This window comes from Notolepis coatsorum (genome assembly GCF_963971535.1).
Source record: "Notolepis coatsorum genome assembly, chromosome: 2".
NCBI classification, from domain to species: Eukaryota; Metazoa; Chordata; class Actinopteri; order Aulopiformes; family Paralepididae; genus Notolepis; species Notolepis coatsorum.
In genome coordinates this window covers 3,320,081-3,345,555 of record NC_140166.1, presented here as the reverse complement: position 1 = coordinate 3,345,555, position 25,475 = coordinate 3,320,081, and the positions used below count along the sequence as shown (strand labels likewise).

The window sequence follows — 25,475 nt, the reverse complement described above, 5'->3', positions numbered from 1 at the left end:
CCACTTAAAATTTGGTCTTGCCCAAGAGAAAAGCAAAAATAACATTGCTGAATCCCAGGTAGAACAAAATAAGAAAAACTTAAGTTAAGAACAAAAGAGGAAATCTAGATTATATCGCTTCGTGAATGAGGCCTAATGTGTCCTGCAATTCACATTAGTTCTCTCAGCTATAGCTCCATTCTTCATCGACGTACAAGCAGAGTGATCCACCACTAAGAGTTGTACTTTTTTGTTTTAGTTTTTTTCACAAACACAGGAAAACAGGGTTGTAACCGTCGGGCGCTCGGAGCCCTGAGTGCTTTGGTGTCATTTGGCCAGATGGTGGCGCTATAACAATGAATGTCTATGTGTCTGCATAGCTTGAGAATGGTTCATCCGATCCAACAACACACTTGGCAGGTGTATTGCTGGGGAGCCAAGAAAGTGCAGTGTTGCATTTGGTGCCATTTGGCCTGCTGGTGGCCCTATAACAAAAAACTTTACATTTCACACATTCTGCATGGGCACCAGTGTTAATTTTGTCAACTAAAATGATGACGAAAGATGTTCGTCAACGAAGGTTTTTTTCATGACAACAACGAGACGTGACGTCACGTTATTGAAGACCATGTGACGCTAACGAGACTAAATAGTTTATTAAATATCGTTGACCACAACTGAGGACACAAAAATGTCATTTACAAAAACCAGGCACGAAATTTCTCTTCATGTATGTTGATATTGTTGACTAAAACAAGACGAGACAAAATAATTATAACTTTTCTTAACACTTTCAGTGCCGGGCCGTGTTTTCCTTTTTACCCCGTTGATGCCACGGTCCACGGCCCATGTAACGTTAATATCGCCTAATCTATGTTTTAAATTATGCTATGCGTCTAATCTGCCCATCGCTTATCAAAGAATAATTTTCCAGTCAACATTGGCAAAGCAGATTGTGTTTTTATCGCTTAATTTCCTTTTTATAGCATTTTGAAAACCACTCTGTTTCGAAGAAAAAACAACACATTCCATGATAATCGCCTTTTACTGGAATATTCCAGAACGTTATCATTTGTCGGTCTATTTATTAATCGTTTTCAAATAAACGCTAGATGGTCGATAGTATATGTGCCTAGCCGTGGATAGGAGGGACTTGTTGAGGCAACGTCAAATTTTATTGTTTTACATATTGTGAAAGTACAGATTCATACCTTCAAAATAAGCCATCACTTGAACATTTTGGTGGGATACTTTTCAAGCTACTTCCTATGAATCATGGTGATATCAGAAAACGCATTCAGAGATGAATGGCCTTCGAACTTTGTGGAGAGTTTCACACCGGTGAGTTAAACAACTACAACCCTACCCAGAATGCATTGTATTCCATGGCCCCCCTCTCTATGGGGACATTAACACCTTGCGTCAAGCTCTTTTGTTATGTCAATTTGTTGGAAGCCTCACATAAGCCATGTAATGTTGGGGGTCAAGGTATTGGCTGAACCAGGAAGGAAAGGCTACATCAAAATAACTGTGTTTTGTTTCATAGTGTGACTTGTCGTACAGACCTTGTAAGTCTAAAAGCTAAATGACTAAATGTAAATGTATTATAAGGAAAATGGGGGACCCTGATATAAACAAGACGAATCAAGTGAAAGAGTTAACCTTCTGTAGTGTGGTAGTGAAAGGTTAACCTTCTGTAGTGTGGTAGTGAAAGGTTAACCTTCTGTAGTGTGGTAGTGAAAGGTTAACCTTCTGTAGTGTGGTAGTGAAAAGGTTAACATTCTGTAGTGTGGTAGTGAAAGGTTAACCTTCTGTAGTGTGGTAGTGAAAGGTTAACCTTCTGTAGTGTGGTAGTGAAAAGTTAACCTTCTGTAGTGTGGTAGTGAAAGGTTAACCTTCTGTAGTGTGGTAGTGAAAGGTTAACCTTCTGTAGTGTGGTAGTGAAAGGTTAACCTTCTGTAGTGTGGTAGTGAAAAGGTTAACATTCTGTAGTGTGGTAGTGAAAGAGTTAACCTTCTGTAGTGTGGTAGTGAAAGGTTAACCTTCTGTAGTGTGGTAGTGAAAGGTTAACCTTCTGTAGTGTGGTAGTGAAAGGGTTAGCCTTCTGTAGTGTGGTAGTGAAAGGGTTAGCCTTCTGTAGTGTGGTAATGAAAGGTTAACCTTCTGTAGTGTGGTAGTGAAAGGGTTAACCTTCTGTAGTGTGGTAATGAAAGGTTAACCTTCTGTAGTGTGGTAGTGAAAGGTTAACCTTCTGTAGTGTGGTAGTGAAAGGTTAACCTTCTGTAGTGTGGTAGTGAAAGGTTAGCCTTCTGTAGTGTGGTAATGAAAGGTTAGCCTTCTGTAGTGTGGTAATGAAAGGTTAACCTTCTGTAGTGTGGTAATGAAAGGTTAACCTTCTGTAGTGTGGTAGTGAAAGGTTAACCTTCTGTAGTGTGGTAGTGAAAGGTTAACCTTCTGTAGTGTGGTAGTGAAAAGGTTAACCTTCTGTAGTGTGGTAGTGAAAGGTTAACCTTCTGTAGTGTGGTACACTACACACACACGATGTGTGACATGGCTTGGTTTCATGTTTTGAGGTACCTTCAATTATCTGTAAATAATACATACATACTGTATCTAAATTAGCCCTTTCCTGTGTGAGTGTTCCGTCTGGTCATAATCACTGATATTATAGATGGAAATAGATGAAATATTATTGTCCCTGAGGGCAAGTTGTGTTGTTGTAGATTATTATTTCATAATACAAAGTTTCTGAATGGACGTTTGGATTAAAATCATCCCGAAGACAGCATTGGAACGTTTGTGAGTAGGCTCTTGCCAGAGTATCAATGAAATACGTTGCACTCAGGAAATGCGCGTCCCTATGTTTGGATTAAAATCATCCCGAAGACAGCATTGGAACGTTTGTCAGTAGGCTCGGGACAGATCTATGCTTAGCTTGCTAACGTTAAGATAGCAGTGTAACTTAAAGTCAATGTTCAATGTTCAGATTCAGCGTCATCAAATCCGTGCTGAATTGCCAGCGCGCGTTCGTCTTCAGCTGCGTCCTATAATAATAATGATAATGATAATAAGTTGTTTGTTATTTTCTTTGAGTTTCCCTATTGAATGAATTTACTTCTTATGCCATTAGGTTGCAATAAATTCACTCTAACGAAATTTGTTCGCTCATCAAATTTGTGACATTCTAAACGTGTTTTAATGTTGTTTAATTTAATGACAATACACCCGCGCGGACTCGTGTTTTTTTATGACGTTTTTTTTTTTTTTTATCTTTTTTATATGGACACTGCGTTTGTCACAAGTTACGTTGCTATAACTTATAACATTAAGATGAAGTGTATAAAACATTGTGCTTCTCCCTGCTAAGAAAGGAGAGCGTTTGGCCGTGTGTGTTTCAACACCTCTTAAGTACCTGTTAAGCATACGCACACCGTAAATGCCCTCGGCTGTAGTCTTTCCACAGTATGAGAGACAATACTTGTCGAACTATATAACAATAATTACCTCATTTACAAGTTGTATTTAAGTTTGCAAATAAGGGCAAATAAGGGAACACATTAATGACATTTCAAAGATGTAAAAAAAAACAAGATTTCGATTTTTCCGATTTTCTGAAGAGCAAGACATTTTTTTATTTCCTCACACCTCTCTCTGCCCGAATCAAATCGGGTTTGGTTGCGTCGGGGCACATATGTGTGCGCACGCACGCTCGTGCCATGCGCTGATAATCGCTGCTATTATTTCCTCATGGCTTTTACAGTGAAACAGCCATATCACATATAGTGGAAACGCTTATATCTCCATGAAAACGAGTCTGATTATCCTAACACTGATAACATAGATTCCTTACCTGACATCAGATGGTATCCAAATGGTATATTCCAATTCCTGATCACCATTCGAAAAAATCAATAAGTATATTGATCCAACGTGTGTACAGTATAACCCATGATCGCCGCGGCTCAGAGGCTCCAGAATGAACTCTGGTAACTCCGGCTGGACTGGAAAATGTGGACTGGAATATTTTTTTCCCCCATCCATTTTCATTGAGTCCATTCCAAAAGGGTGATTTACCATCTGGGAGACGATAGGGGGCGCTTTTTTCACATCTGATCGCCGGCGGCCCCTGGATCTCCAACGGTAGGCTCGCGTGATGCAATATGATTTCAGATCGCTAAAAAAAAAATAAACTAATTCCGAGAAAAGTCGTGACGTGGCTTTCAACGTCACAATCGTAAACCCGAGATTAGGCGTGAGTGGCGCTCAAAGTGTTAATGCCATCGTCCCGACAGAGCAGTGTGACGGGGAGCTCTGTTATTAGCATTAGCTGAAGAGCTATTTGAAAAGCTAGTTTTAGCTTAACGTTACCTTGGCTAAAGTTGGGACTATTCATAATCCAGCTGCAGACCTGCAAGCAAAGTACAGCAAGTTGGCAAAGGAGTATTCCAAGGTAAATCACTTTTTCACCAGTAACGTTACATTGTTTGTATTTCCATCTAGCTTGCGTTAACTAGTGGCTAACCTCTCGCACACAATTAATTACATGTTGCGGACAGCCATACCGGTGACAATGTTTAGCTTTTAGTGCCAAATGATAAGAGTCTGAGGCGGAGTCTCAAAAGAGAATGTTGAATATTTATTGTGCATTAAAAATCACAACAGAGCCTCTACTAGCTAACCTAAACGGAGCCTTCTGGAAGCAAGTGCAACAACGTATAATGTCCGTGTGGAACCAATGTGCCAACAACCTTTCCGTGGGTGAACTCATTGAGCACAGTTGTCATTTAATGACACTAATACTAATCTATACAATCACCTGTTGTTGAATAAATACCATTACTTTGTAGTTATTACTAAAAAACAGTATATATATAAAACAGTAGCTGTAAAAAAGAAAAGATTTTTTTTAAATAATTTATATAATATAAAACATTTTGTACATCACTAAAAATAGACAAAAATGTCATCCGTTTTCGTCGACTAAATCTAGACTAAAACAAAAAAGACTAAATTGAGACAAACTGACAGACTAAAATGCTCAGACATTTAGTTGACTAAAACTGACTAAACGAAAAATAAATGAAGATGACTAAATATGATGAAAATGAAAAAGGAGCACTTGACACATGACTAAGACTAAAATGAAAATAGCTGCCAAAATTAACACTGATGGGCACGCACTCCAAGCGGGCACATTTTGAATGGGCATTGCGTAGAAAGCTTAGGAAGGGTGATTCCTGAGGCGGTTAGGTGGCGTAGCGGAGATTGCGTTCGTCACCAACCCCGGAGCTGTGAGCTGGATTCGCCTGTTCGAATCCAGCTCACAGCTCCGGGGTTGTCACCAGCTTGGCTGGCCGTTCACACTAATACAATTGGCTGTATTAGAGGGTGGGAGAAGCTGGCGGGGTGGGTCCGGGTCGTTGTAAACAGCGACTCATACAGTTCGGTCGGGGCGCCTGCTAAGCGCGGATAGGACTCGAGGGGGATAGTGTGATCCTTCCACACGCTACGCCCTCTCAGGGAGGATCCGCGCTGCCAGGTGAAAAGAAGCGGTTGATTGGCTGGACGTGTGTCGGAGGAAGCACGTGATAGCCTCCACTCTCCCAGATGATCTGACTGTGGGGGGTAAGTGCGCAGCGACCAGGAAGGGGATTGGGAATTGGCATACGACTAACATTGGGAGAAAATCGGAGGAAAATGGAGGGAAAAAGATAAAAAAAATAAAATAAAAAAAAAAAGTGATTCCTTGAGGCTCTGCGCAGTGAACCTGTGTAGTATCGCCCTCTTGTGTTCAAAAGGTGTACCTTTATACTAAATATCTATTTGAATGGACAATGATGGAAATGAATTCAAATAAAATACTTCATGTCATGTCATGTCATGTCCCTGGCCCGCTGTCAGAATATGTGGCAAGTTTAATCCACCTCTGTCTTTTAGTTGGCAAGATATGCTGCACACACGCAAACACACGTGCAACCAATCACATAATCCCCACCAGGCTAAAAGAATATATAAAATATATATTTGATATTTTTGTATCAAGGCAAAAATTACTCAGTCCTAATCTGTGGAAGACCTGATGGTCAAAGAAAAGGAACTGTGCCTAAAAATTGGATATTGAGCAGCTAGTATGGTCACTCAGGGAACGTGTGTGAAAACCTTTGTGTACACATGAGCAAAAACATCCTTGTGCATGCGTGTGTGTGTTGTGTATATATGTGTGTGTCAGCATGCTGTAGGCAAAGGGAGGCCTGTCTGCATGGGGTCAAAGGCCAACCACCTGAGGTCAGATGAATTATAGCATGTCAGGGAGCACAGAGGCATTCAATGTCATGGTGGAGAAAGAGAGCGAGAGAGAGAGCTGGGAGCTGGAGTGTACAACAGGGTGAAGATATCAACCGCTAGGGCAGTAAAAAGGTCCATGCGTTTCATTACTTTTTAAAGTCGCTAAGCAACATGCAGCAGTTTACCCACTCGCACCAGGTCAGTCCACAGCTTAAAGCTTGGCCTGACGCATCACAATTTAGCTGACACTTTTATCCAAAACTTTAGAGTGTGAACAACATGTCACCAAGAGGGGTACATCTCTGGAAGCTAAGGATCAGTGGCGTTGTTCGTCACAAATAGTGGGCGGCACGGTGGCACAGTGGTTAGCACTAGGGCTGGGCGATATGGCCAAAAATTGTATCACGATATATCACAATAACATTTTTCATATCGTTCGATATCGATAATTATCTATATTTGTATTAGTATTAAAAAAAGATTTTATTTATTTATTATTATTTAAACAACAAATGTATGTTTATTTTGGAGCAATTCTTTGTCATTGCCGCCATCTTTAGTGTTACAGCCCCTCACACTCCAGGTCTCAGGCTCCATCTTTAGTGTTACAGCCCCTCACACTCCAGGTCTCAGGCTCCATCTTTAGTGTTACAGCCCCTCACACTCCAGGTCTCAGGCTCCATCTTTAGTGTTACAGCCCCTCACACTCCAGGTCTCAGGCTGCAGCTGGTCTGAAAGCGAAAGTACCCAAAAAAGGCTGTGGCTCCAGGAGAGCTGAACAGTTCTGGCTCTGCTAGTTTCTGTTCTATCTTTTGGCGCTTTTTTGGTGGACAAACCACCAAACAAGACAGACGGTTTCAAACTGTATCTTTTTTTTTTTTTTTTACTTCATTTTTTTAGCGTTTATCGCTTTTTCTGGTCAAGCATGACCGACAGAAACAGGTTGAATAGGATATAAATCAGGGGAAGACACAAGAAAATACGGCGAGTCCGGGAGTCGAACTCGTGTACCCCAGATCCGTGACGAGCACGGTTGTCCCCGACGCCGAAATAGCGCCGAGATACGCGAGCTCGCCTCAAACTGTATTTTTAATTAGAAAGCAAACAAAATAAAAAAATAAATGGACAAGAGAAAAACAAATCTCAATTTGGTCAGTAGTGTCATTTGGACAAGCAAAGCCATTACTTTAAGTTGCAGGCAAGAAAGACAAGTCTGTCCACCGTCTCTGGTTTTAAAGCTGCCCTGTTGCAGGTCACAATAAAAAAATTAAAAGTTAAATGTATCATCAATATTATTTGTATCATTGATTATTAAAATATATCGCGATAATTATCATTATCGTTTTACCGACCAGCCCTAGTTAGCACCGCTGCCTCACAGCGAGAATGTCCTGAGTTTGAACCCAGATGGAAGGCCTTTCTGTGTGGAGTTTGCATGGTTTCCTCCCACACCGTAAGACATGCATGCTAGGTATGTATGCCCACCATTGCCATTGCCCGTGACCAAGTCACTGGCATTTCAACTAGGAGTTCTAGGATGGGTTAAATGCAGAGAATACCATCCTGGTATGTGTGAAAATAAGTGGAAAAGCGGTTTCCTTCTTTTTCCTTACCTTTAATGTGACTGAATGTAATATACCAATGTAATGTACCAATGTGCAATGTGACTGAATGTAATGTACCAATGTTCAATGTGACTGAATGTAATGTACCAATGTTCAATGTGACTGAATGTAATGTACCAATGTTCAATGTGACTGAATGTAATGTACCAATGTTCAATGTGACTGAATGTAATGTACCAATGTTCAATGTGACTGAATGTAATGTACCAATGTTCAATGTGACTGAATGTAATGTACCAATGTTCAATATGACTGAATGTAATGTACCAATGTTCAATGTGACTGAATGTAATGTACCAATGTTCAATGTGACTGAATGTAATGTACCAATGTTCAATGTGACTGAATGTAATGTACCAATGTTCAATGTGACTGAATGTAATGTACCAATGTTCAATATGACTGAATGTAATGTACCAATGTTCAATATGACTGAATGTAATGTACCAATGTTCAATATGACTGAATGTAAGCAAGTTCGACACCAAAAAAAAAGAGCTTTAGTAAACAACTGGAATAACTAAACTTAAGACACTGTGGTCACTGAATCAATTAGAGAGTTGCTGGATATACAGACTCAAAGCCATGTCTTATCCAGGGATAAATGATACCATAGATGTGGTTTCCTTTTTGTAAATATGGGAGTATCTTTTGTTGGTGTTTTGCTATTCTAGTTAAACAATTTGCATATAGCTTCCAATTGAAGAGTAACTATGGGTTACATGTCAGTCTTAGAATCTAGATGTTAGAGGACCTCTGGAGTCTGGAAGCATATGCAATTATGACAGCTAGACCTCAGGCTGACTAAGTGCTCACACCTGAGCTTGATAGAGCAATTAGCACAGCCTCCATTTTAGAATATAGCTCAGTTCACCCATTTGTTTGTTTGTATGCCCTGAAGAAGGCCGATAGAGAGGCTGAAACATGTTGGTTTTTTAATTGTTCTATTATGAACTAAGCAACTAATTAAAGCGTTTTTATATACTTGAAGAGTGCCTGGAACCTTTGTTTTTTCAACTGGCTACCCTTTATCCAAAGAGCACCTTCTAAAACACTGGATTCACACTACAAAGACGCGGCAGCCCTCCTTCCTGTTCAACAAAAGAAAATAGCTGTAAACAACTGGAATATAACTAAACTTAAGACACTGTGGTTCACAGTAAACTTAAGAAACTTAAAGAAAATAACAAAACACATATTCAAAGAAGCTAAGAATTGGCCCTGAGCTAATTAGCCTCATTTCATATTGCACCTGTTGGCCCAGGGGCCAAATTATATTATTTATTTTGCTGGGGGAGGGCATACACCATCAGGAAGCTGGGACGATAAAAATACATTTGAGATGCAGTATAAATATGCAATACACATAATATTTAGAATCTTGCCTATACAAATTATGACAATTCTGAGCCTAATGATTACCATTCCCATGCTCAATTATGTCTCATACGTTGCTGCTCACATTAACACTATGCTGTAGGGTAGCCTATGTAGCCTAGTCTTCACATTAACACTATGCTGTAGGGTAGCCTATGTAGCCTAGTCTCCACATTAACACTATGCTGTAGGGTAGCCTATGTAGCCTAGTCTCCACATTAACACCATGCTGTAGGGTAGCCTATGTAGCCTAGTCCTCACATTAACACTATGCTGTAGGGTAGCCTATGTAGCCTAGTCTCCACATTAACACAATGCTGTAGGGTAGCCTATGTAGCCTAGTCTCCACATTAACACTATGCTGTAGGGTAGCCTATGTAGCCTAGTCTTCACATTAACACCATGCTGTAGGGTAGCCTATGTAGCCTAGTCTCCACATTAACACTATGCTGTAGGGTAGCCTATGTAGCCTAGTCTCCACATGAACACCATGCTGTAGGGTAGCCTATGTAGCCTAGTCCCCACATTAACACCATGCTGTAGGGTAGCCTATGTAGCCTAGTCCCCACATTAACACCATGCTGTAGGGTAGCCTATGTAGCCTAGTCCTCACATTAACACTATGCTGTAGGGTAGCCTATGTAGCCTAGTCCTCACATTAACACTATGCTGTAGGGTAGCCTATGTAGCCTAGTCTCCACATTAACACAATGCTGTAGGGTAGCCTATGTAGCCTAGTCTCCACATTAACACCATGCTGTAGGGTAGCCTATGTAGCCTAGTCTCCACATGAACACAATGCTGTAGGGTAGCCTATGTAGCCTAGTCTCCACATTAACACTATGCTGTAGGGTAGCCTATGTAGCCTAGTCCTCACATTAACACTATGCTGTAGGGTAGCCTATGTAGCCTAGTCTCCACATTAACACCATGCTGTAGGGTAGCCTATGTAGCCTAGTCCTCACATTAACACTATGCTGTAGGGTAGCCTATGTAGCCTAGTCTCCACATTAACACAATGCTGTAGGGTAGCCTATGTAGCCTAGTCTCCACATTAACACTATGCTGTAGGGTAGCCTATGTAGCCTAGTCTCCACATTAACACCATGCTGTAGGGTAGCCTATGTAGCCTAGTCTCCACATTAACACCATGCTGTAGGGTAGCCTATGTAGCCTAGTCCTCACATTAACACTATGCTGTAGGGTAGCCTATGTAGCCTAGTCTCCACATTAACACCATGCTGTAGGGTAGCCTATGTAGCCTAGTCCTCACATTAACACTATGCTGTAGGGTAGCCTATGTAGCCTAGTCCTCACATTACCACTATGCTGTAGGGTAGCCTATGTAGCCTAGTCTCCACATTAACACCATGCTGTAGGGTAGCCTATGTAGCCTAGTCCTCAGATTAACACTATGCTGTAGAAATGCCCACTTCCTACAGTATGTTGAGCAAAGGAGATCAATTGTTCATATATTGATATATCATGACATCCCTACTGCCCATTTCCCCCTCTACAAAATGTGGCTGGACTTGAGCAATATCAACCCCTTTGTCAGTGACCTAGTATGACATGGCTGGTACAGATTCCTCAAGATCTCTAGTTTCATATGATACGATTTCCTTTGCGCTAGCTCTCAAATATCGATCAGAATTTATGCTCAGATATGGATGAGAATGCATGCTCTCAGATATGGATGAGAATGCATGCTCTCAGATATGGATGAGAATGCATGCTCTCAGATATGGATGAGAATGCATGCTCTCAGATATGGATGATAATTCATGCTCTCGGACATCGAAATCAACAGGTGCTCGTCTCCTCCAAACACAACACCTGTTTTTGGGGCACTTTCAACTAGTTTAACATTCAGCCACGCCACGTGTCATCCTCTTGTCAAACGGAGTTGCTTAGCAAGGAGACCGATGTGTCGCTCTGTATACCAGCCACGCTCACAGCTGTGTTTCTAGCGTATGATTGGGAGAAAGAATCGAATCAGTCATGGCTTTAAGTGTGTGCTTTGCAGGACATTAAGCAGGACTATGAAGGCCGCCGTGTGTCCAGCCTCTCCAGGTCCTAACTCCACCCTTTAGGAGACACTTGCTCAGCCTCATAGAGAGACGATGTCATCAGAATACCCAGATTGTCTCAAACTTTGACGCAACCACACCCAATCCACTCCCAGCACTGTGGACGGGGCTGATAAACAACACACACAAGTTGCTAAGCACTCCTCTAGATCAGTAAAGACTGTCACCTGTTGATTGGATTATATGACCTATCCGGTGTTTAGAAATCTGATGTTACTGTAACTGTGTACAGAGGGGGGAGGGAAGGAGATGTAGGAGAGAGAGAGAGAGAGAGAGAGAGAGAGAGAGAGAGAGAGAGAGAGAGAGAGAGAGAGAGAGAGAGAGAGAGAGAGAGAGAGAGAGAGAAGCTGACAGACAAACAGAGCAACAGAGAAAGACACTCACACACACATACGAGCACACACACACCATGGCTGGGGAGTAACAGGGGTCTAAACTAAGCTAGCTCTGTGACATAGTTGCTGAGAATGCTGTTTGACAGAGGGTCCCTCTCCCTCTCCCTCTCCCTCTCCCTCACCCCCCCCCCATCTCTCTCGTCTATCCGTCTTTCATGTGGCCATTTTAGGAGATGTTGAGTCACACCAACCCAGCTGACACTGACAGTTACAAGAACAATGACAGCAGAGACTGAACAAGAGGGGAACTTACCCTCCAGGAAACGTCTTTATCGCTCTCTTTTCTTCTTTCTTCAATTTCTCTTCTCTTTTGAGTCCGGAGTGGGCTTCCTTTGGTCTGTCTCTCTCTATCCAGCTGGGTCAGGTTCCCCTCTGGGTCTCTGCCGTCCCGTCCTCCTGTGCTTCGCTCCTCCTGGTTAAGGGTGTCTATAGAAGAGAGGGTCGGCTGGTGAGCAAAGTGTAGCTAAAGCTGTTTAGCTTGTTACTGCTGTTATGGCTCTTTCCTCTGCTGGCCCTGCTCTGCCCAACATTCTCTCTCTCGCTCTACCCCTCCCTCCCTCTCTTCCTCAGTAACACACATAAAAACCATCAACAACTCTCACTCCCAGCCCCTCTCTCTCTGGCTTGCAAGCTACCCCCTCCCCTTTTCTCTCTTGCTCCCCTCCAAAAGGTCTTGAATACAAAAAGGCAGTTGACGCGCTAGCTTCCTCCTCTACCCCAGGCCCTCCTCACCGCTCTCCAGCTCTCTCTCTATCGGGCCACCCCTCTCCTTTTCTCCCGTCTTTCAAAGCCCTTCTCCCTCTCTCTCTCTCTCTTTTTTCCTCTGTCTGTTTTTGCTGTTGGTTTCCTCTCAGCTGATAGAGCAGCATGCTTTGCTCACTCAGCAGTGAAGGCATAGGGGGAAGAGAGAGGGGGGGGGGGTGACACTGCCAGCGGATTGGCTAGAGTGGGGGGGGTCAGCTGTAGTGGCTGAGGTGGTGATTGGCTAGCAGGAAGGGGTGCATGAGGGTGGGGAGCGCAAACCACACCCACCTGCCAGGCCTGTTTTGCAGAAGCAGAAAGTGTGAGAGGGAGAAAGAGAGAGAGAGAAAGAGAGCAAAGAGCACTTTCTCAAACAGCCTTTGTGTGTGTGTGTGTGTGTGTGTGTGTGTGTGTGTATACACATGTATAGTTATTCTTGATTAAGCTGAATTAATGATTGTTCATTTAGGTCAGGGTTAAGGTATTCTAGTCCCCAGCATAGGCGGCGGGTATATATAGGATAAGGGGGGCTATGCCTACCCAGAATATTATGCTCGGAATCTTGAAATGTATATAATATATGTGCGCAGGCTGCTGGCTATTGTGTGTGTCTTGTGCTGCAGCCGGCTGGCCGAGGTGTCACCGACGAAGGTGTCAATCGGTGGCAGCGTTTAACATTCCAGGTACAGGCAGTAACCAATCACGCATAGGCTCAGGTTAAATAATGTAGCCAATCACATCATTCACATGATCATCCTGATCCCGCAGGCAGAGCAAAGCAAACATCTGTGTTCTGAATCTCCGCCCGCCGATCGCTTTGTAGCGAACACCAGCGCACTATTTTGAGTCAAATTTCAAAAAGCAAAATGGATATATACGGTATTTTTCCAAGGCATAAACAAAGTAATTTAGAAGCTGCACCGGGCTGGCCCTGGGCATAACTACCGATCACCTGAGGCTGTATGTTGTTTTATCTTGGCAAACAAGGGCTTGCTCTAAGAGGACATGATGAGTCCGAGTTCATCAAATCGTGGAAACTTTTTAGAGCTACTGTATGTACATTGTTTTCAAAGCATGATGAGATCTAAATTACGAAAAACGTTCACTTCATTGCAACTTGTGATTCAAGTTGTGAACACGGTCTTTCTCACCAAGACTAAACGTCGCATTTATCTGCATTAAGGTAAGACAATGGTTAATATATTATTGGATGCCTTCATTTGAACACTTAATTTGCACTATATGAAATGAGTGGGGCTCGCTGTAGTAGCCTAGTAGTGTGTGTGTGTATATGAAATCAGAACCTGGACAGCATCATTTGCGTGCAACCAATTTTTTTTTATAGTTAGTTCATATTTCATGATCAGTGAACCGTTAATCATATTGGATGCCTTCATTTGAACAATTAATTTGCACTATATATAAATGAGTGGGGCTCGCTGTAGTATAGCCTAGTAGTGTGTGTGTGTATATGAAATCAGAACCTGGACAGTTTGCGTGCAACCAAAAATAAAAGGTCAAATTTTTCTCGCTACGCGCGGGGGGGGGGGGGCGTTCCCTTGACAGCCTTCCCGGACCGAAAGCCCACGCGCCGCCTATGGTCCCCAGCTGTAACATATAACACTACACTAGCTAGATGTCACAGTAACATGTAATACTACACTATGCTAGCTACATATCACAGTAATATGTAACGCTTTACTATGCTAGCTACATATCACAGTAATATGTAATGCTACGCTAGCTACATATCACAGTAACATGTAATACTACACTATGCTAGCTACATAATAACATGTAATACTACACTATGCTAGCTACATATCACAGTAACATGTAATGCTAGCTACATATCACAGTAACATGTAATGCTAGCTACATATCACAGTAATATGTAAAGCTATGCTAGCTACAGTACATATCACAGTAATATATAAGGCTATGCTAGTTACATATCACAGTAATATGTAATGCTATGCTAGCTACATATCACATTAATATGTAATGCTAGCTACGTACAGTATCACAGTAATATGTAACGCTACGCTAGCTACATAGAACAGTAATATGTACCGCTACGCTAGCTACATAGAACAGTAATATGAAACACTACGCTAGCTACATATCACAGTAATGTGTAACGCTACGCTAGCTACATAGAACAGTAATATGTACCGCTACGCTAGCTACATAGAACAGTAATATGAAACACTACGCTAGCTACATATCACAGTAATGTGTAACGCTACGCTAGCTACATATCACAGTAATGTGTAATGCTACGCTAGCTACATATCACAGTAATGTGTAACGCTACGCTAGCTACATAGAACAGTAATATGAAACACTACGCTAGCTACATATCACAGTAATGTGTAATGCTACGCTAGCTACATATCACAGTAATGTGTAATGCTACGCTAGCTACATAGAACAGTATGTAACGCTACGCTAGCTACATATCACAGCCAATCACATTAATGTATAGATGGTATATCACATTACATTTTTCTTCCTCAGATCTCAGTACCTAAACAGTTGACAGGAAGCTGACACTGTTGGAAGTTTTGAAAAATTGGTCCATTTCAAGTGTATGAGAAAAACGTGGGCCAAATTTTATATTTAGGTAGTATAGAATATGTCTGTAAGTATATGATATACTGTCGCCTGAGGGATCTTAAGTTCATCTCAATATACCTGAATTTGACAGGCTGTGATACAGTGTAGTATACATTACAGCCGGGGACCAGCAAGGTTTAGGTTAGAATTAGGGTTAAGGATAAGTGTTAGGCATGTAGCAGCACTTAATGTTGTAAAACAAGTGGACCATAGCAGGTTGTAAGCTAAATGAGTGTCCTTTTGTATACAATGTTGTCACCTCTACAGTGTGTGTGTGTGTGTGTGTGTGTGTGTGTGTGTGTGTGATGACCCGCCCCCTTTTAGGTAGTTTGTTCGTTTCTGTTCTACTTTGTGTGATTCTAGGTTGGGAGGCGGCTCGTTAGAGCATTAGCAACATGCATTGTGCAATACACCCATCCACTCACCAACACCACTGATTCCAATGATAAACATGCATATCACTTATTTTATGTAGTTCATTTCATTACTTTTGTTAATAGATTATTTAATGGTTTCATGGTTTTAATGTTGCAACCTGTGAGCCAGGGGTTGTAACAAATGGGAGCTTGTCCTTTAACGGAACATACTGTACATGTCTCCGATTATTCATTCTAGCAGCCCTCTGTTTCAGTCCTGTCCTCAATGGGCTGTTTCGTTGCCTGTAACGAGCAGTGTTGTAGTCGAGTCACTAAATCTCGAGTAGAGTCTCGAGTCCCCAGTGTTAGAGTCCGAGTCACCAAAGTCACCAAAGAAGAGCCAGAGACACAATAGCCAAACAAATGCACTAGCCATCAATATCTTATGCCAAATGATTAGGCCCATTACAAAACAAATCATAAATAAATAACTATTTATCAATTAACAAGTCTGAGTCTGCACGTTCAGAGTCTGAATGCAGTCAATGCTCGAGTCAAAGTCCTCAAGTTGAGTCATCAGTGCTCAAGTCCAAGTCAAGTCACGAGTAGGGATGCCCCAATCACGTTTTTTTGCCACCGATACCGATCATCTATGAGCCATATCGGCCGTTACACTGCCTTTACAGATGGTTTTTGGTTTTGTTATAGCAGCTGGCAGTATTATACTGTAGGTCTAACACAGGCATTCTCAAAGTCCGGACTCCGGTCCAGATACGGACCAAACCACAACCGTCTCTGGACTCTGAGCAAATTATACTTTTCATTTAAAGGGGACCTGCACTGCTATTCCTAGCACTATTTGGGCAACTTTACACAATTCCTGTGAGCCTATGGAAGACATCTGTAAGGTTTATTAAAAAAAAGAAAAATCATTGTTTTATATTTCTAATGGAGTACTCAAAAGCATCATTTTCCAGCCTCAAGATTTCAGCCTGATATTGGCTGGGCTCCGCCCATAAGCACTTTCAGTGGCAGTCATCCACACAGTCTGCGACTGGTAGACAGAGAGAGAGAGAGAGAGAGATAGAGATAGAGGGGGTGGGATAGAGAGAGAGAGAGAGGGGGTGGGATAGAGAGAGAGAGGGGGAGAGGGAAAGAGAGAGAGAGAGAGAGAGAGAGAGAGAGCCCCGCCAGCGGGACTGAGAATGAAACGCTGTGTAAACATGAGAATGAAACGCTGTGTAAACAAGCACACGCAGACGGCGGGCTCTCTCCTCTCTCTCTCCCTCCCTCTCTCTCTCTCTCTCTCCCTCTCCCTCTCCCTCTCTATCTCTCTCTCTCTCTCTCTCTCTCTCTCCCTTGCAGAGACTAGTGCAGTCTAGGTGTCGGGTTTCAGTATCTGCCTCGCAGTTTGAGGAAGTGGTTTCCACTCGTTCTGCTATCGCTGTGTGGGCTGTCCGCTTACCCAGCGGCCACTGACGTCAGCATGCGCCTCAAATCAGAACGACCTAATTAAATCGAGCAGGAAATGGTCTGAGCTGAATGAGAGCAATCCGCCAATATGGTAGACACAAAAACACATTGATACTAACTCCTATTACTATAATACAATGCTAAAGACTGAAAAATGACATTTATAATGCATGTCACCTTTAATCCTTTATCTGCCAGAGATTATTCTGATCTTAATCCACTCTCTGCCACCACTGTAAGTCAATGGAGATGTTCCCCTTCTTTGCAGGGCTATAACTTTTTAAATTGTATTGCTAAATTTACATTACTATGGCCCATTCAACATCAAGTATCTATCGTTTAGGATGTAGCAACGTTCTACTTTTTCATTCACATTCATACTAAAATATAGTCTAAAGTATAAATATGTTTTAACCGTTTTCTGCAGCATTCGATAGAACGTGAGTTATAGCCATGAATACATATATTAGATCATCAAATGTAGTTTGATACCGATTGACGTCAGATAAAAAATTTCAATTGTACAAGGTCCTAAACGTCATGCCTCGTCATCTGCTGGTGACCGGAGGGGGGGGGGGGGGAGGGGGGGGGTTTATAAGTCCGTGGCCGACGTTAAATCATTTATGTAGTATGGGTGATATGTTGATCGGAGCAGTTTGTATGTATAATAATAATCAAGCTCGCTGAAACTCACCGCAGCTTCCTCGTAGCATTGGGCGATCAGCGTGGAGCAGAAAGTTCGCTATTATGGGATGTCGATCTAGTTGGTCCAGTTCCAGGTTGTATAATACTATATACGTCCAAATCATGTTGTTTATCAAGTTATTGGCAACGGATCGCTATCCAGTGTGTCCAGATGGAGTCCCGCGAGCGAAAGCGAGTGGCCGGACGAAATATGGGTGAGCACCACTTCCGGCCGCTCACTTCCGGTTTTGGCGATTCGCCAATCGGCCACCAGATGGCGGTCTTGCACCGTTGGAGAGTTGAGAGGAGCTCTACAGCACCCGTCAAGTCTCCGTGGGTGAAATATGATTGCCATGACAGATTTTTGAAATATTGATCTCAAAGACGCTGTACGACGTCATTGGCAGATTACGCATGGCGAGGAATGACGTCTAAACACGTCATTGGCGATTAAAGGGTTAAAAAGGTCAACATTTAAAAAAAGACTGTAAATCTGATAGTCTTACTGCAAAAGCGGGCCATTAGGAACCTTTTTAAGGCTGGTTACTATGACCACACAAATCCATTGTTTATAAAGTCTCATGTTATGAAATTTTATGATTTGGTTTATTATAAAATTATGCAAATAATGTACAGAGCTAAAGCAAAGTTACTCCGGGACGGGGTGCAAAGGTTTTTTTCAATACAAATATGATTTGAGAGATATTTGTAAATTTACAGTTCAAAAAGCTAATAAAGGGATTAAAAGGAGGTGTATTTCTATTATTGGGGTTAACTTGTGGAACAATGCTGATATACAGTTAACCCTTTATTCGCCAATGACGTGTTCCCACGTCATTCTCCGCCATGCGTAATTTGCCAACGACGCCATAAGGCGTCTTTGAGATCAATATTTCAAAAATTTGTGATGGCAATCATATTTTACCCACGGAGACTTGGGATCTCCTGTTGATCTTCTCTCAACTCTCCAACGGTTCAAGAGCGCCATCTGGTGGCCGATCGGCGGATCGCCCAAACAGGAAGTGACGCGCCGGAAGTGGTGCTCATCCATATTTGGTCCGGGCACTCGCTATCGTTAGCGGGACTCTAGCTAGACACACTGGACAGCGATCAGTTGCCAATAACTCGATAAACAACATGATTAGGACGTATATACTATTATACAACCTGGAAATGGATCGCATATATCAACATCCCATAATTGAGAACTTTCTGCTCCACGCTCATCACCCAACGGTCAGAGGAAGATGCGGTAAGTTTCAGCGTGTTTGAATAATATGATCCATATAAACTGCTGTGATCCATGTATCGCCCATACTAAATAAATGATTTAACGTCGGCCACAGACTTATAAACCCCTCCCCCCCTCCGGTCACCAGCAGATGATGAGGCAGGACGTTTAGGACCTTGTACAATTGAAAGTTTTAATATGACGTCAATCGGTATCAAACTACATTTGATGATGTAATATATGTATTTATAGCTATAACTCGCGTTCTGCAGAAAACGATAAAAACATATTTATACTTTAGACCGTATTTTAGTATGAATATTTGAATGAAAAAGTAGAACGTTGCTACATCCTAAACGATAGATACTTGACGTTGAATGGGCCATAGTAATGTCAATTTAGCAATACAATTTAAAAAGTTATAGCCCTGCAGAAGGGGAACATCTCCATAGACTTATAGTGGTGGCAGAGAGGGGATTAAGATCAGAATAATCCCTGGCAGATAAAGGGTTAAGAATGAGTAATTCGCTTTTGGTTTTTAAGAAAATTTTTGTAAGGGCGGCTAAGTGGAGCAGTGGGCAAGGCGCTCGCCACTAATGCAGGAGATGCTGGGTTCGAGCCCAGCTCTCTGCATTGCTACCAGCTTGGCTGGTCGTTCATACTAACACAATTGGCAGTGTTAGGGGTGGGAAGCTGGTGGGTGGGGATCGGACGTTGTGGACAGCGACTCCTACAGGTCGGTTGGTGCGCCTGTACAGCAGAATCAGGAAGCAACGAGAGTGGCGTGTCCCTCCCACGCAGACCCTCGCTGCTGAGAGATCGCGCTGTGCAGGTGAAAAGATGCGACAGCTGCCTCCTCGAGTACCGGAGGGGACACGTGATGCAAGGCTTCGTCCACATTGCAGCCGACCAGTGGGAGGCATGGCCTAACAGCGTTTGTTCTCCGACGACTCCTCCATCGTAAGCTACATCACCGACGACGATGAGGAGGAGTATAGAGCCCTGGTGGAGATCTTTGCGGGGTGGAGCGACAGCAACCACCTCCAACTCAACACCAGTAAGACCAAGGAGCTGGTGGTGGACTTCCGGAGGGGCAAGAAGAGGCGCGCCCCCCCCCCCCCCCCCCCGATTCCCATCACCATCCGAGGGGAGGAGGTGGAGGTGATGGAGTCATATAAGTTCCTTGGGGTACACCTGAACAATAAACTGGACTGGTCGGACAACACAGAGGCCCTCTACAGGGACAGAGCAGGCTGTTCTTCCTGAGGAGACTCAGGTCCTTCAATGTTTGCAATAGACTGCTGCAGTCATTCTACCAGGCTGTAGTGGCCAGAGTCCTCTTCTATGCTGTGGCATGCTGGGGGGGGCTACATCGAGGGACACCCACAAACTGAACAAGCTGGTGAGGAAGGCTAGCTCCGTGGTAGGAGTCGAGCTGGTCAGACTAGAGGTGATGGCAGAGAGGGGGATGAGAAGGAAGCTGGCTGCTATCCTGGAGAATCCCTCCCACCCGCTCTACGACAAGCTAGTCAAGATGAGAAGCACCTTCAGCCACTGAGCACTGGACTGCTGCCAGACATCCAACTACTAGGAACCTAAAAAGGACAATAACACTACCTTATGCATACTGCACCTTATGTGATACTGTGAATAGTAATACTGTATATTTCAGTTAGTTAGTTAGTCAATTATATTGACTTGTTATATTGTTTACACTGCTTGTTTTTACTACCTGTACCTCCCCTCCCCCATGCTGCTATGATGCCTGAATATCCCCAACGGGATCAATAAAGGAATATCTTATCTCATCTACACCCTCTCTAGACTTGACAGTAGGGCAGCACAATGACCAGGAAGGGAATTGGCATGATGACAAAATTGGGGGATGGGAAAAAAGGAGAAAGGCAAAAAAAAAAAAAAAAAAAGGCACTGTAGGTAGGGGTTTGCCACCTGTGGGCCATTACGTTTCAGAATTCCTTCCCTGATAGGAATAGTGCGTCTCCTTTGGGACACGTCAGACTGTAAAAACGGTAGTACTGTGGTGAAAGTGATAGTAACATTGTATGTTTTATTTTTTATTTTACCTTTATTTTACCAGGTAGTCACTTGAGATCAAAGATCTCTTTTTCGAGCAAGACCTGGCCAAAATGGCAGCAAAAACAAAAAAACAAACATACAAAAATACATAAAAGGCAAAGTGGGGCAAGGGGATACATTTGAGCTGCAGCAAATCAGATTGTATGTATGTGTTTGATTAATGAAGATGCAAATACACAACCCAGCACTCTCTAATCCCCCTTCCCCCTCTCTCACACACAGAGTATAGTACACACCAAAGGTATTACACACAGTAATACACACACGTAGAGCGGAGTATAGCACACACCCAAAACATTACATACAGTACTAATACATACAAACACACACACTGAGCAAAGAGTACAGTATAGCACACACCCAAAGCATTACACACATACAGCATACACAGTACAAGTGCATGTACGTACACACACACAGGCAGAGGGCTTATCTCTGGCAGAGGTACAGAGAATGCACTGCACGTGAAGAGCTATCAGCTGAGCACCAGGAGCAAGCTGCACTTCCTGTATGTCTGTGTGTTTTGCCATCTGTGTGCTAATAAGGAACAGCAAGTTAGGTGAGGGTTATTTCAGACAGGATGGGGGGAGGGGGGGGGGGGGGTGAAAGTGCAGTCAGCTGCGACACACATACACATACACACCTATGGCCTTTAAAGGGGTACTACAGCCAATTTCTGAATTCATACATGTCATTCCTATGGTCTAAGAACCTGAACATGAACAACTACAAAAACAAACTAGAGAGCTAAGAGGAAAACTTGCGATGTTTTAAAGTCTGGGTCTGGGTATAAAGTCTGAAGCTCCATAGCCAGCTAATTAGGAAAGATGATAGAGGTGACACAGAGCGGGCAAATACTGCAGCATGGTCATGCTGGACCTACACTCCATTCTGATTGACAAGCTACTGTAAAAGCAATTGGTTTTGATAGTCTTTGATAGATAGGGGAGAGAACAGATGGTGGAGGTACAGATGGTGGAGGTAAACGGTACACTATCCCCGCCCCCCCCCCCCCCCCCCCCCACCCCCCTCACAGCAAGCTGTGGTGTTCCACAAGGAAGCATACTAGGGCCGCTACTGTTCCTAATTTATGCAAATGACATGTCATCAGCTTGTGACTGCAACTTGTTCTTGTTCGCGGACGACTCAGCCCTGCTGGTCTCTGACAAGAACAAGTTACAGGTTGAAAAACCCCTCAGCTCAGAACTTGGCAGAATCTGCACCTGGCTCGCTGATAACAAACTATCATTACACATGGGTAAAACAGAGTCCATTCTCTTAATCGGATCAAATAACAAACTCAGCAAGACCGACGGCTTCTCAGTTACAGTGGGTGACAATATTGTCACAAGGAAAGATGAAATTACATACCTGGGTTCCATCCTAGAGGCAAATCTTTCCTGTGACAAAATGGCATCCAATGTAATCAAAAAAGTCAACCAACGAACTAGATTCTTGTACCGGATCTCCTCTCTGGTAAACAAGAATACCCTGAAGACTCTGGCAGGAGCACTCATTCAAGGGTACTATACGACTATGCTTGCACGTCATAGCACCTCAAAGGCGCTAAAAACAAGATTACAAACATCACAAAACAAACTGGTCAGACTACTGCTTGACCTTACTCCTAGAACCCACCTCATCCCTGCCCACTTTGACAACCTAGGATGGCTTAGAGTAGACGACAGTGTACAGCAACTTGCAATGGGCCTGGTCTACAAGATACACTACACCACACAGGTACCCATGTAAATATCGAAATACTTCCCAAAGGTCAGTGAATACCACGCCCACAACACCAAAGGGAGTTCCACAAATCATGTGCAACCCAGATTCGGCACAAACAAGGGACTAAACACATTTTGCAATTATGCCACAACATGTGGAACAACCTACCCACAGCCGTAAAAAGATGTGAATCCCTACCCACATTCAAAACCACTCTTAAAGAGCACCTACGGGAGGCTGCAATTCTAAACTGGCCACCGTAAATGTCCACCCCCCCCCCCCCCTAATAGACGTCTCCTCCCACCATATGTATATATTCTCTCCCCACCGTATGTATATTTTTCTCCCACCCACCCACCCACCCCCTCTTAATTTACAGTCTCCTCCCCATCATATGTATATATTCTCTGTTAGGATCTATGGGTAACAGTACTGTATATTTGCATATCGTATATGTCACAAATGTAACAGTACTATATACCTGTATGCCATGTAAGTCCTATGCCATAAATGTCATGATGTCATGTATGTTGTGTATGTCATAAATGTCACTATGAATTGAAAATGGGGGACCCTGATGTAAACAAGACAAACGTCTTTCTCTGGTCTGCATCCCCTTAACAATTGTGTGTATTGAGCCGTACTGTATTGTACCCATTCTGCAATCTGTCACCAAGTAAGAGAAATACTACTTCTCTGGTTTCTGGCTATTGGACTTAAGTTTGCCCAGCATGGAAATAACATATTGGAATCCTTCATTTGGGGGGGGGGGGGTGGGGTGGGGCGTTCCTCTTTAAGGAAACCACAGCTGACTTATCAGATATGCACCGGCCGTAACTTGTGAAACTGAACGACAGATCCGACTAGCCTAGGAAGGCACATTCTGAAGCCTCGCTCGCGCACGCAGAGAGAAGCACACCCAGTCGGACCGCTGTGCGTCAAACCGCTGCAGGCTCCAGTGCAGAGTTAGGCTTTTGACTCTTTCAGATTAACCTGCGCGTGCGCGTCTACAGGCAAAATGTTAAGACGGACAAAGAGAGAATCATGGCCCTGAACGCGATGTTGTTGTTGGTGTATGTGTGTGTGTGGAATAGCCAAAGAGCATGCAAAACAAGATACACAGCTTTAGCTTGGGACTCCAAATATAGAGAGAGACCCGGGATGTGGGACGGGGGGGGGGGCAGATCACAAATAAATAGAAGGTCAGGGAGAAGTGAAAATAAGGAGACAGGGGATAAAGAAGAGAACAACAGATCGTTTGTGCTACGAGCTGCGGAGGAAGAGTTCAGCGTGACGGAAGAGAACTCTTCTTCATAAAGGCCCCCCCCCCTCTTTCACAGCAAGGGCCCCTGTGTGCAAACCAAAGACGCTTTGTCTATCACGCAGCACTGTTATTTAGGATCCCGGCATTCCGACACACACACCGCTTCTGCCCCTTTAAGACTCCACGGTCACTTCCATATATGGAAGGAAAGGGGAGTGTCCTCTCCTCTCCAAGCCCCTCCTCTATTCAGCAGTGCCCTAAGTGCAGCTGAGAAGAAAGCAGCATAGAAAATTCTTTTCACACACACATTCCATCAAACACACAGACATGCATATGCACATACGCAGTCATACACACACACGACTTGAGTATGGCCATGTTTGTTTTGATGTCTGAATGCCTGTGGTTAGGTTTTGATTTTCAGCCATGCCAAGCACCGAGTGCTAACACACATATCTTGTTTTTCTGTCCTTAATGTGACACCAGCTGTGTGTGTGTGTGTGTGTGTGTGTGTGTGTGTACGCGTGTATGAAAATACCAGCCTCAAACATGGAGCTTTCACCCACCAGTTCAGCCAGAGGTATACAGAATGTGAAGCAGGGTTTCCGTTAGAATTTTTTTTTGCAGGTCTGAGTGTCCGGTAGATTTCAATCTACCGGACAAATGGGATAAATTCCGGTCAGAGTTTATTGAGCTTAAAAACAATTGATAGGCCTATATAAAGAATGACATCATCAAGGCATTTATAATATTTTAACTTAAAACTAGACTACTTTTGCGTATATAGTCATTAATATATTCCAAATAAAATAAGTCCCTCGAGACTGCGTGCTGCTGCCGACTTGAGGTGTCGGTGGGCAGTCTGCCCGACCTTAATAAACAGCAGTCTGTTATAATCACATTTTTATGAGCTAACGAATTCCGTTATATTGGACATTTGTATTAATTATATCAAGCGAAGAACTGAGAAATTTGGCAGAGAGACGGCAACATTATCGTGGGTTTGCGCCGTGATGTATATCTCCACCTCCCAACGACTTGGTGCTGCTGCTCATAATGTCCGGTGAAAATAATTCCCTCTAAGCACAATTTGATTATTTGAATTGTATTAAAATAGGCTAAAATTAAATAGCCTATGCGATGAACGAAACAATCATTACATTTGTCGTTGCTTCACCAAGCAGCCGGTCAATGACATCCTGTGTCAGCGAGCTGGCAGCTGATATATTTACGTGAAGCATGGAGCAGGAGCAGACAGAGCAGAGCAGCGGTGTCAGCAGCGCCCCCACCCAACAGCTGAATTGCCAATGGCTGAATTGGAGTACTGCACCCTGCCAAGCCATGCTTCACGTAAATATATCAGCTGCCAGCTCGCTGACACAGGATGTCATTGACCGGCTGCTTGGTGAAGCAACGACAAATGTAATGATTGTTTCGTTCATCGCATAGGCTATTTAATTTTAGCCTATTTTAATACAATTCAAATAATCTAATTGTGTTTAGAGGGAATTATTTTCACCGGACATTATGA

At 43.2% G+C, this 25,475-nt stretch overlaps 1 protein-coding gene across 4 annotated transcripts in view; it reads right to left on the bottom strand.

The window, feature by feature from the left end:
* The window catches only part of atosb (atos homolog b), a 122,703-nt gene that overhangs the window by 45,352 nt on the left and 51,876 nt on the right, over nucleotides 1–25,475 (bottom strand). For 2 of the 4 annotated variants that reach the window (XM_084308782.1, XM_084308783.1), the window contains exon 1: nucleotides 12,005–12,438. The gene's annotated coding sequence lies outside the window, so the exon portion shown is untranslated. Of the gene's footprint in view, nucleotides 1–12,004; nucleotides 12,439–25,475 lie in introns of those variants that run through there. The other 2 variants (XM_084308781.1, XM_084308780.1) reach the window with 2 other exon arrangements.